This window comes from Protopterus annectens, chromosome 1.part1 (assembly GCF_019279795.1).
Source record: "Protopterus annectens isolate FY-2018-M chromosome 1.part1, PAN1.0, whole genome shotgun sequence".
Classification (NCBI taxonomy): domain Eukaryota; kingdom Metazoa; phylum Chordata; order Ceratodontiformes; family Protopteridae; genus Protopterus; species Protopterus annectens.
In genome coordinates, this window is record NC_056726.1 from 222,056,269 (window position 1) to 222,069,716 (window position 13,448).

A 13,448-nucleotide genomic window follows, 5' to 3' on the forward strand; every position below is an offset into this window, starting at 1 on the left:
CTCCATTTTGGACTCACACTACTGAGCAAGCCAATTCTTGCAGTTCAATGCCATCCTATTTCTCTGTAACCCTTCAATAAGTAACACTTACTTAGGTCTACTTTTCTGGAATTCATGAATGCCAACATTCTAAAGAAACACTACATGGGGCTACAGTGGGGTTCCAGTACATTCTGCTTATGTGAACTATCATCAATTGGGCAGGCTATCTCTAGTCTGCCTCCGTGGGGAAATATAGTCCATCTAGCCAGTGTTCTACTCATGGAAGCTCTACCCTTTAAGTGGAGGATATGACCTCTGACTCCCTCAACCTCCTAGCCATGTGCATGGCTACCACTTGGGTAAGAGATATCTGTGTGCATGGTTACCACTTGGGTAAGATGTATCCATGTGCATGGCTACCACATCTACCATCCATGGCCTTTCTATCTATGCCAGCATTGCTGTCCTCATTCAATTTGTCCCACTCCACATGTGAAATAATGACTGTGCCATGTCCACCCCCTGGGTTCTGTCAGTGTCATAATGTTTGCTGTACAGACTGGCCAGTCAATACATTTTAATGTACAGTCTGATTGAGTAATTGGATGTATTAGTTTTACTCTGAGTTTGTTTTGTCATAACCCATATTATTGGACTAGACACTGCCTCTTTAACAGAGCTATGATATATTGCTTTAATCTCTGCTTCACAGAGTACAACCACAGCCACTTCTTCTGATGACTCATCTGCTTCTGCCACAGCAACATCAGGCAATGCTTCAGCGTGCCCATTTTGTAATTGCCTTTTTTTGCACCATGTTATGATGCAATTATCTTGCTGCATGTGTCCTGAGCATAATGCTTCAAATGTATCCAAGCAACAGAAATGGGCCTTCAACAGTTCAAATATATGTTCAATGATGTCATATGTCTGTGACAGAGCAATGTAATGCACCATCTCCACCTTAATCTATGGGCTGTGGATGGGGTCATAAGTCAAAATTTCAAGGCATATTCAGCATCACCTGCAAGACACAACAAAGGATAACATTATGAATGGTCTGCTATCTACATTCATGGGATAAGACTATCGTTGAACTGTGTGGAGTAATGCATGAATCTACCATGTAGATGACCCTTTGCAATATCACCCCATATGAAAAGCTGATCTATGTTGCATGTGTTCCAAATGCAGAAATCATGGTAAATGCCTGAACAGCACACAGCCACATTATATATATCTGTGCACTGTAAACCTCCTGGTGGTTGATGGAGTGGAAGCCCTTCCTGTTAATATACCAGATGCCATATATAGCAGCTAGGACCTTGATACTAATGTGGGTGCAGTCAGTGGCCTCAAGAACCACAGAAAAATAGGTGATGTTGTAGAATGCAAACATTGTATTGATTTCTCTCTTTTGCTATCTGTCAAAACCAAATGTGATTCTCCAAATGCTGCAGCACCATGTCAACAGACTGCTATGGGATTTGCAAGGCCAATGTGTGTGCCTCTCCTAATGTGTCCCCTTTTGGATACTGGAATGTCCCCTATAGCAAAGATGGTTAATGTTACAAAAATCTTCATGTCCACTGCTATAGATATTTCATGCACTGGGGGATTACATGTGATGATGACATGTGTATCCCAACTCTGATATGGTGTCCCTGTCTACATGATAGTGTTGGCCAATATCATAGCACTCACTAACATGGGAGAGCATTGCACCCCCCCACACATGTGATGTCCTCCCTGGTAAGATCGGACCATAAATCAGTCTTGTTTGATGTAATTATAAGACCAGATATCCCATCAAGCTCAAAAATGCTTAAGAATTTTTCAAATACCAATTACCTCCTACTAGATGATGGTATAAGAAGTTTCAAAGCCCCCTCTAATATAGATAACAGGACTCCTATGCAGAGGTGTACACCAATGCCCTGTATAACCACTTTACCAGTTGTATAAAATCGGTTGTACCTGACCGGATTAAAACCAGGTTTTGCCAAAAAAACAAGCCACCCTGGTGGGCCCCCAGTATAAATGGACTATGCAATAAGAGAAAGAAACTAATGTCCAAGAACAAGAGGGAAATGGCTCAGCAGAAGAAATCCCTCTTTAACTTAAACAAGCAAATTATATATCTTGTCAAGTCCTCCAAAGCTAATTGTGAAGCAAAAATAGCCTCCCTAGCTAAGAATAATCACAAGGCATTCTTTACCTATGTCTGAAATCTAAAAGGGAATACCCAGCTATGCACTGAACTGGTTGTGGGTGTGGCCTTACTCAGCTGAAGATAATAGCCAACCTGCTAGCTGACAGATATGCACCAAACTTCACCTGCCATCCCCTCCAGTCATCCGCCAAAGTATACCTGCCACCATTCCTCAGCCTATTATCTCAAGAGAGTAAGTAATTTCTGCCCTCTGCAAGGCCAAAAACACAGCATCAGTGGGTCCAGACATCATACAAGATTGCCTTTTAAACAACTTAAAATATGACCTAGCAGACCCACTTCAATCCCTGTTTAACCACAGCCTGTGAACTGGCTATGTTTCGATGAAAGGGAGGACAGCAACAGTAATCTCAATGCACAAAGGGGGACCATCAACCGATCCTGGGAATTATAGGCCCACAACTTTGACTAGCCTCATCTACAATGACATGGAAATAATGATTATGGACCTTATTAACAAGGACATAGGTAATCTCCAAACTCTGGACCCAACCCAGTTCAGATTTGTTAAAGGTAGATCATGCCTGTTAAACATGAATGACTTCTTCAAGAAAGTCACCAAGACCCTGGATGAGGGAAAGACAGTGCAAAAAGCCTTCCTTGACCTAGCCAAGGCATTTGACATAATCCCTACATAGATATTATAGAGAAGTTCTCTCAATTGGAATTAACCCTTACATTACCAGATGGGCAGACAACTGGCTCACCAACAGGACACATACTGTCAAAGTGGGTGACTTCACCTCTAGCAAAAGACCTGTCACCAGTGGCTTACCACAGGGTTCTGTGCTGGGCCCCTTACTGTTCATAGGTTCATAGGTTCATAGGTAGGTACTAGGCTATTGGCCCAAGGGCCTACGTAAGCCTAGCCAACAAGGTTCCCTGGCTTACACCACCCAGGAAAGTTATTTTCCTGTGCCACTGTCGAGCAGAGACACAGAAGTGATCCCTGGGGTGTATTTTCTATTTCCCATCCATTCATCAATGTTTTTCTTGAAGAGTGCTAATGAAGAACTTTGCTTGACATAGATGGGTAGCCTGTTCCAGAGTATGGGAAGTCTCTGGGACAGGAATCTATCCCTCCAGCATGCCCTGTTTATTGTGGTGACAAGGTTTATGTCCCTAGAGTGTGAAGTCCAGACAAACTTGGATGGCCTGTGGCTGACCAAGTCGCTGATGATTGCAAATTGGGAGCAATCATTGTGTCCCCCAATAATGTTAATATATTGCAGACAGGGTTAACACAGACAAATGATTAGCGCCAAAACACACAGATTAAAGTTAAATGCAAAAAAATACATTATTATTCCTTTTGGGAAACTGACATCCCTACTAATTATATTATACACAGCACCCCCACAGTGTAGACCCAGTGGTATGTGATCTGGGTACTCAGGTTGATAGCAACCTGAACTTTGACCACAACTTATCTACAGTAGTAAGGAAATCCTTCTATGTGGCATATCTTGTAAGTAAAGGCATCCCATCTAGATCTAAGGATGTTATAATTCCATTATACTTGACCCTCATCAGACCAATAATTAACTACAATGTTCCCTTTTGTATGTACCTTACCAGACACCTGCAACAATTGGAGAGCACACATAGGCTTCTCACCAAGAAATTACAGGGTACACAAAACAAGTCTTATGCGGAAAGACTGAAAGCCCTGTCACTGTATTCTATCTCCTACAGTTTACTAAGGGGTGGCCTGTGCCTGGCTTATAGGGCAGTCTCTGACCCAGCCCTGATGGAAATGCTACATATTCATAAATCAAACTGCACAAGGATCACTCAAACCAGGGATTTTAATCTAGGATCTGACATGAGCAGGTCATGCTGGAGAGATAGATATATCTCCCAGAGACTGACATTTCTCTGGAGCAAGTTTCCAATTCACGTGAAACAGAGCTCCTGCCTGACCTTCTTCAAATGCAACCTAGATCAATGGATGGGTGACCGCATCACTCCTGGGGTGGCATCCATGTCTGTCCTGGACAGAGGAAGTCAGTACTAACTACCATAGATCCTTACCTCTGCAAACTTTACTCATCTAACCACTGACAGTTGGGGCAACTTGGGATAAATATGGCTAGAGCCATTAGCCTAGTAACCTTCTATGAATCTATGAACCTATGAAGTGAGAATATGTCAGTTCCCTTCTGTAACATAGATGGTAATGATGTGCAATATCACAGACACTGGCTTCTAAGGCAGCCACTTACTCATGCTCTTGTACTAATGCAGATTCCTCTCCCTGCATCTTAGCAGGAACAATATTTATGTACAAAGAAAAATGCTATTTGGAATAGCTCATCACTGTGGTTTATCTCACTAATTGTATATGTTTTTGAATATGTCACCATGTTTAATTTCATTATTTGCATACACAGTGCTCTCATTTGCATATGCCCATGTATTTGCATGTCATTATGTAGTCACTAGCATGTTTGTCTTTTAATTGCCCCCTCCTTGTAAGTTACTATTCATTACACTATTTCCTATAAAATACTGTGGCATTTGTTTGTGAATGACTACATTATCTTTGCAGAAGTTTTTGTCAAGGAACATCACCCATTTATAGTGACAAATGAAAGTGCATATGATAACAGTTTATCCAGTGGTAAACAACAGGCTTACAAAGGTTTAATAAAAAAAAAAAAAAAAGAAAAAAAGAAAAAGCTAATGGGCTTATCCTTATTACAGAGCAACAAAACATTGATTCATCTGAACTGTTGTACTATTAGTTAGGGAAGACTAATTATAGATTCAGTAATAGATTATGGGGCACCAAAGGATAAATACAGGTTTCATTATATACAACTAAAGTGATCAACAAAGGGGATTAACCTAAGGGGCAGAGATACAATACTAGCATGTTACTGACATAGTACAACCAGGAAATTGTTGTGGTTAAGTGGGAGGATGGTTCTAACTTGGAGAGTGTTCACATAGTCATTAAAAGTGCTACCAGTTTTGAGCACTTTAAGAGACATCTGGATGTAGTGTATGCCATCTCTTATATAGTGCAGCTTCCTTTTTGATATTATGAGTCACAATATCACAAGCAGCATGTTTCAATTCAAACAGCTTGAACAAAATGTTCCTTTAAAAATAAGGTAAACACCTCCATGAATATGTTTGCAGGTGGGTAATCTGTCCTGCAGACATGCTGGGGTCGGCTTTACCCCCCCCCCCATGCACACACACACACACCCACACTCCTATTACTTACATATACCATGGTAGCACAGCAGTGTGAGTAAGGGAGAAACTCCCTATTATAGTGATGGTGTTGCACAGAAAATAGCCCCACCATACCAGTCCCAAATAACAAATAAACAAAATACAATGCAAAACACAATAATGAGATGTTGACCAATCCCATAGCAAAAAGCAAAATCACTCCACACTTCAAAATCCAAAGAAATGTAGACATACTAAACAAAAAACTGTTAAAAGTGATACACCCATCAACCAGTCTACATGCAAAATACAATAAACTTGCCCTAACAAAACAAATACTATTATTGATCAAAAGATCTGCATGCACCAACACAAAAGATGCTAGGAGATTACTTTTAGATCACACAAAATGTTATATTGATCAAATGAGCGCAGTTAACTTTAACACAATGGAACACATAATGTATGACTGTAAATATATTGACTGTCAGTAGCCATTGTATTAAGAATAGTAAGTTACTATAGCAGAATACACAAGAAAATTGCTTCTGTGCCAGATGACCTTGCCAGTTCTTGCAGCACAATTGCGCCAGCTATGTTCTGAGACATCAAAACTGAGTTCCACTGTGTACCAGGCAGCATATACTAGGAACAAGGTTGTAAACATCTGTCTCAGCCAGCTCAGCTGTGACTAATGAAGAGTCTGGCCAGTAGGGCTTTCACAACATCTGCAACAATATAAGCGAATGCATACATTTATTGCAGAGATTGGACTTTAACTGCTCTCTAAACTTGTATTCAATTACCTAAATGACAGAGACAGACAGCATATTCAACTAGGTGATTTCAATTTATCAAAATAATTCATCCTGTTTTTGAAATCTGAATATGTTTTTCTGCTTCTACTATTGTTACACACTACCACCATTACACCATTTAAAAGAGATAATGTAAATGATAATAATGTGAAATAAGTATGGTTAGACAATGGAAACTATACACTTTGTTCCACTTAATACTTCCATATTTCAGACCTATGCTTTTGAACAGTGACAGAGATATGCAGAATTTGTGCACCACACACAATAACTTTGGAAATGGGAACAAATCAGTATAGGTGAGTGACACCTCTAAGTGCTTCTGCAGTTACATACTACTGACATCTCTAGGCTTCATATGTTGCTTGTTCATATTTGGATTTTTACTTCCAAAACCATGCAACATGCAAAGTATTAAAATATTTCATTTTGGAACCAATACAATGGCAAATATAAGTGTATTGGTATTTAACCTCCGTCTAGTGCAGGTAAAGACATATTAATTGTTTTTCATGTAACATTTATTTATATTTTCAACTTATACCTCTCAACCCCTTAGAGCAAGGAATCTGGATAAAGCCATAAATAATGGAGATAAAAGGACCAAAAATAGGGATACTTTTTAAATATTGCTTTTACAAACTTAGAAAGTTGATAGAATAACAGGTTTTGCATTAGAATGAATTTTCTGAAAGGCATGAAGTCTGATTCTCAAATGTCTGTCATTATTTTCTAACTTCAGCTGTCAATAATATTCCGATGATTTGCCAGAAAACCACAGTTTTAGGAGAAAAAGACCAAAAATATAAGGCAAAAATCTGTACAACTGAGAGGTATGAATTCATAAATGTCAAAATGTCTTGACAAACAAGTAGCATAAACAGAACTGATTATCCTCAAATGAAAGTTCCCAGCTGGATGAACAAAATGCAGCTGACCATGTGTGCATAACTTGAGTGGTTGATGAGATATTGTAAATTGTTTACAAAATATTGCAAACTTAATAGTTACTGTGTTTAGTGTGACTTATACAATCTATTTTAAGACCTAGAACCTAAGAATGCCACTAATTTGTGCTGAATAGATTGCCTTTTGCACTTCTCTAGTGACCCCCTATGGTTGGAGAGATATGAACATTTGTTTGAAATCTGAGAATACAGTTTGATTTTATTAAAATTTTAGGCTCTGCCTATTGGAAGTTACAGCACAAATTTACAGAGCTCTATTGGAGGGAATGAGTTTTAAGGAACTGCCTTGGTTAAACTTGTTATTATTTATTTATTTATTGGCATTTGTTTACTGGGCCAGGGTAGTCCATTTTCAGTGGAGGCCCAGGGAGAAAAGCTCCAACTCAGCAATAGGTACAGATTACAACAAATTCTAAGAAAATCACAATAAAGGAATAGAAAAATCAAGTTACTACTGAAACCAATGAATATTCATTGGTTTATACTTCTGCTCTCTCACAAAGCACTTCCTTTGCCTGTTAACTACTCATGTGGAAATACATTTTGCCTAATTTTTCCATATTTTAAAATGTCCATAATAACACCTGGATAATGTGGATCTGAACACTTTGACTGTGTTGCAACATGGGGAACAGAAACATACAGGTCACATGAAGAAAGGAAGTCTGAAAGGGATGACATTGTTTGTCTTTTGGAAGGAACACAGTCATTACCAAACAGAAACCTTCTTCCTCCAGTTTCATACTGCTTCCACCACTGCTCTGGCCCTCAGCCATACTCAGACCACTGTGTATGTTTCCAGCTTAAGGAATATTATGATGAATTTGAAGTGAATGCAGGACATCACATACAGAAATAAAGCACTTCTTAACATATTTTAGCTCTGTGAATGCTCCAAGGCAACTGTTTTCCATTCTCTGGATACTTTAGCTTAAATGGCTGCCATACAACTTTCCCCTAGTGAGTAAATCACACACTGTTAATTTCAACCTTGATCGTGCATTGATCTTTAAGGGAACTGTAAATTGTTGAACAACAGTTATGGCTTGCAGAATAATGTTGTACCCATTTACCCTGTAATGCTGTTAATGGCATTGCCCATACAGCATCTTTTCATTCCTTGTACCCCCTTACTCTTCCTTTTTCACTTACTTCCTTTCTGCTATCTAATTCTCTTCCCTGACTTTCTCTCTAAATATAACATAAGTCTGTTTTTCCCTCATTTCATATTGCAATTCCTGTTTGTATTCCTGTTTGTATAACTTTATGAAGTAAATCAATGAACTAGGAGGAACAAGGAAAGTCTGGCATCAAATATCATAATGCTATGGTTAAATTATAGCAGTTGATAGATATGGAGGACACTGATCATCTGATGATGATGATACTCATCTCTAACTCAGCTGCATTATGGTTAAAAAAGAAAAGAGCAGGTAGCAGGTAGATTATATGTACCTATGTGCAAACATGCCTGCTTATATCTTTCCCATTTTGTGATGCCCTGCATACCTGCTGCCAGAAAACTTGGATGCATATTAGTAATAATATTTAACAACTTTCATATTATAAAGACCCTAGCTCAACCATCATTTACCTTTCTGCTAATAAATTTATAGGCAAAAATTACTAATGTGGTCCTGAGCAGTACTGGTGAGTGAGATGCATGATGTCTGTGAAAGTAAGGGCACCAAAAATCTACAAACAAGCCAATAAAAAACATAACAAAAAAGTAACTTTTTGGACTCCTTCTGCTAAACCTCTGTCTTGTACTTGCTATTGATATTGGCTAAAGGCTGTAACAGTCAAGACACTACCTCAGAAGTTCAAGAGGTGGAATCTTAAGAAGTTCTTATAGCCCTACTTACAAAATGTTTAAATACCCTGCTAATACCCTGCTAATACTGGATGTGACATCACCTCTGGGACACTAATCAAGGACCCTGAATCCTCACCACTGACTCTGGAGAGGGGCGTTCACTTGGAACAAAAATGGATACACCCAGTATTTCCAGATGCGGGTCTCTGCATCAAACATAATTTTCTTTAAGAGAACACAGGAAACATACTCAATCCTAGGTCTGTACTTTTCTCTGTGTCTCCCTCCAGATCCACAGTAAGACTCCCCACTGGCACAGCTATAGAGTGGAGTCCACAGCCGAGTATCCAAGGCAAGTCCTCCAGCACGCTCTCTGTGAAATCAGTGCTTTGTGTCCTTGCTCCAAGTAGCTGACACAAACACTCTTTAAGATTTCATTTTCACACACACACACACACACACACACACACACACACACACACACACACACACACACACACACACACACACACACACACCTGGGAAAGGCTGACACAGATTTACTAGGTATGCCCCCTTCTGCCCAGACTATAAGGTAGTTACTACAACCAGACACTTCAAAGCCAGCTATACTAAGGCTCTTAAAGGGGTACCCAATTATATTGAGTGAAATGAATATTAATACAAATGGTAGTGCTTTGACCAATGCAGTAAGGCTTTCAGGAGTGGTCACAGAGTCACCAAATAGATATGAGTACTCTCAAAGGTTAAAATATTTTCTAAAGGAACAGCCACAATGAAAAGTTTAAATAGGTTTAATGATAAATGATAAAAGAACATGAAAATACTAAATATCTATTTACAATAAACACCAGAGTTTCAATTAAAGGAAATATTAAAATAACACAGATGAATAGATTCACATAGATACAGAAGAACAGTACTTAATTTCACTATATTTTCTGAGTGATCTAAAGAATTACTATTCCCTAGGATTATTCCATAATTTTCTGACCACTGCCACTAAATGATGGCCAAATGTGAGGTTGTTATCAACCTGAGTGTCCAGGTCTCTCACCACAGGTTGTGTGCTTAGGAGGCTGTCATTGATGTGGTAACCAGTAGGGGCCATGTTTTTGCCAAATGGTATGATGATACATTTTTTTGCATTTAGCTTGAGGTCATGACTTTGGCACTAGTCATTAGTTGCTGTGAGACCCACTTGTAGTATGTTAACATCATTTGGGGTCTCAGTGACAGCACCCAACTTACAGTTGTCTGCAGACTTGGTCAGCCACAGGCCTTTTGTCTTTGCCTGGACCTCTGAAACGTAGATACCAAACAGTAGGGGTCTCAGGACAGATCCCTGGTGAACTCCACTAGTGACAGGTCTGCTATCGGAGGTAGAGGCACCTATTTTGACTTTGAGGATCCTGTCTGTGAGCCAGTTGGCCACCCCCTGATGAGATAGGGATTTACACCAAGTTGTGTTAGCTTTTCAATGATGCCTGAGTGTGGAATTATGTCAAAGGCCTTGGCCAAGTCAAGGTAGGCTGTATGCACTGACTTTCCCTCATCCAGGGCCTTGGTGACAGTCTCAGAGAAGTCAACCAGGTTCAACAGGCAAGATCTGCCTTTGACAAATCCGAACTGGGTGGGGTCAAGTGTTTGGAGATTGCCTATGTCCTTGTTATGAGATCCATAATAATACACTCCATGGCTTTACAGATCAGACTTGTCAAGCTAATGGGGAGATAGTTTCCAGGGTCAGTAATAGCACCATCTTTGTGCAAGAGGATGACAATAGCAGTTCTCCACTTTGCTGGAATGACGCCTATACTTAGGCTGTGGTTGAATAGGGTGCTCAATGTCGTAGCCAGTTCTTGCTGAAGATGGTGCAGAATACAGCCTAGGATACTATCAGGTCCCATGGAAGCTGGGTTCTTTGCCTTGGATAGGGCCTTTAGCACTTAATCTATGGAGATGTGAGGTGTGGAACAAGTATCAGGATGTCTAAGGGCCTTTGGGGGGCAGGGGGTGAAGTTTGTGCTGAACCTATCTGCTAGCAAGTTGGCTAAGTCAACGGGATCAGTGTAAGTTATACTGTTAAGAACTAATTCAGAACAAATGTGGTCTTTGCCATGGAAGTTCCTGACCACGTTAGTCGCCCTGCTAGACAGGGGTCCAGGGAAGTAAATAATGTGGGAAGAAATAGTCAGGGAATTGTTATAGCTAGGCTTGTATATGCCCTAGGGCTGATAGCCTAGTACCAACCTATGAACGTAACTGAAGAAGGCTTTGTGGTTTCCCTTTGTTTTGGAGGTTAGTTTTGATTCATAATTGGCTTTGGAGGTTTTCACTAGTGGTCTAATTTGCTTGTTGAGGCTAAGGAGGGAGGTTTTCCAGTTTGGAATATGTTCCTTTTTACCCTTGGACAACAGTGTCTTCCTTTTGTTGTAAAGCTTGTTGATAGAGGATGTCTACCAAACAGGATTGTGATTCCTTGAGGAGCAGGTTTTTGTTCTGTTGGGTATGGCTGAGGCCATGCAGTTGTACAAGTGCTTGTATACTGTATTGGCATACTCTTCAGCATAGTTGTCTGGATCCTCTGAGGGGGGTAGTAGTGTGAAGTTGTAGATACCCTCCCTTAGGAGGATGTAGTCAGCTTTTTAGAAGTTTTTTAGCTTGATTATGGTTGGGGGTGGGTTGGGTGGGATAGAAACTTCAAATGAGACAGTCCGATCATCTGATCTCACCAGGGAAGAACTTTGGGAGTAGTGCAGCGGTCACCCATGTTAGTGAGAACCAAGTTCAGAATGTTATCTCTCCTTGTGGAGGATGAGACAAGCTGGTCTAGTGCATTAGAACTGATGAAGTCAAGGAATCATTGAGTGAGTGCTTTGGTGCAGGAATAGTTCACCCAGTTTATGGTGGGATAGTTGAAGTCACCAAGGATCAGGGTGTTAGGTGGGTACCTTGATGGAGTCAAATAGATCCAGGTAAGATGAATGGGTGTTTTGAGTCATGGAGGGGAGCCTATAGCTGGCGATAACTTGGATGGGTGTCTTGCCAGCCATCAGTTGCACCTGGAGTAGTTCCAGTGCATCATGCTGGCAAACCAGTGTGGAGGTGTGCCTGTCCTTAATAAAGATAGAGACTCCATCACCCTTAGTCTTCCCAACCTAATTTTGGGGTCAGAATGTGTGGAATAAGGTATAGCCTGGTAAGGCAGGGGTGCTCTCCGCAGCCCTGAACCAAGTTTCCATGACCTCACAGACATCTTCATCTTCCAGTGCAAGGAGAGCCTCCAGTGAATGGATTTTCAGGTTAAGGGACCTAGCGTTAAGCAGCATTTTATTTTACTTTAATTTAATGTATTTATGTATTTATTTATTTTTGTTAATCAGTTAAGTGATCTGATCATGTCTTTACTCTATTCATCCATGATCCTGGCTAACATAAAAGTCTGCATATGGATAGAGTCAGCCTGGTGGCATACAGGGATAATACATAGGTGACCCAAGTTTAATTAGCAGCTCAAGTGTTTAATGAAGCTGACATGAAAGATGGGTGTGTCCATCCTAGGCTGAAGGAGTGAAGCCATCATGGGCTACAGCAGTCATGTAGAGGCCTACCTCCTCCTTCATCAGCTACAAAGGCGGGTCTATTACCGGGGGAGGGGGGGGTGTGCATGTGGTCCACCAAGATGCCCTTCAGCATTAGTCTTTGCTGAGAAAGTGCATGGGAGCATTTACTTGTGTAGAAGAAGGTATTGTTAAGTAAAATAAGTAAAAATGTCTCACTGGTGGAATGATGTCAGAACACAAGCAACCCTCATGTCTGCCTGAATGACAGCCCCCACATGGCTATTGCCCTTGTGGATCTGAGGGTGATTCCCACCACTTAGACAATGAGCTTGAGTTCAGATGGAAGGACACTTGATGGTCAGCAGGTGTAGGAGCAAAAAAAAATCTGCATATGAACAGTTTAGCTTAGATGATAAACCAGTATTTTTGGTAGGTGGACCAGAATATTTAAGTGAAATCAAAAGCAGACACAGGGAGGATGCACAAACTCTTCAAAAATAACATCCCAAAAGACCAACACTGAACCTTCTAAAATAGAACCGTGAGGCAGTGATCTTACCACTGATCTGTGTGGGTGAAAGCAACTTTCACCATCCCTGCCATCCATATAGAATATCCCTAGTAGCTAATACTATTGCCAAACAATGTATATTACTGCTCCTAGGTGTGTGTGTGTGTGTGTGTGTGTGTGTGTGTGTGTGTGTGTGTGTGTGTGTGTGTGTGTGTGTGTGTGTGTGTGTGTTTGTGTGTGTGTGTGTGTGGCGTATTTGCATGTCAGATAATATTCCAGCACCATGGTCGCAGTCCAACAGCTTCAAAGGATTAATGGTAAAGCAGCCAGAAAAGTGATCTGGAAGCTGTGATGGTTTGAGCCCTATA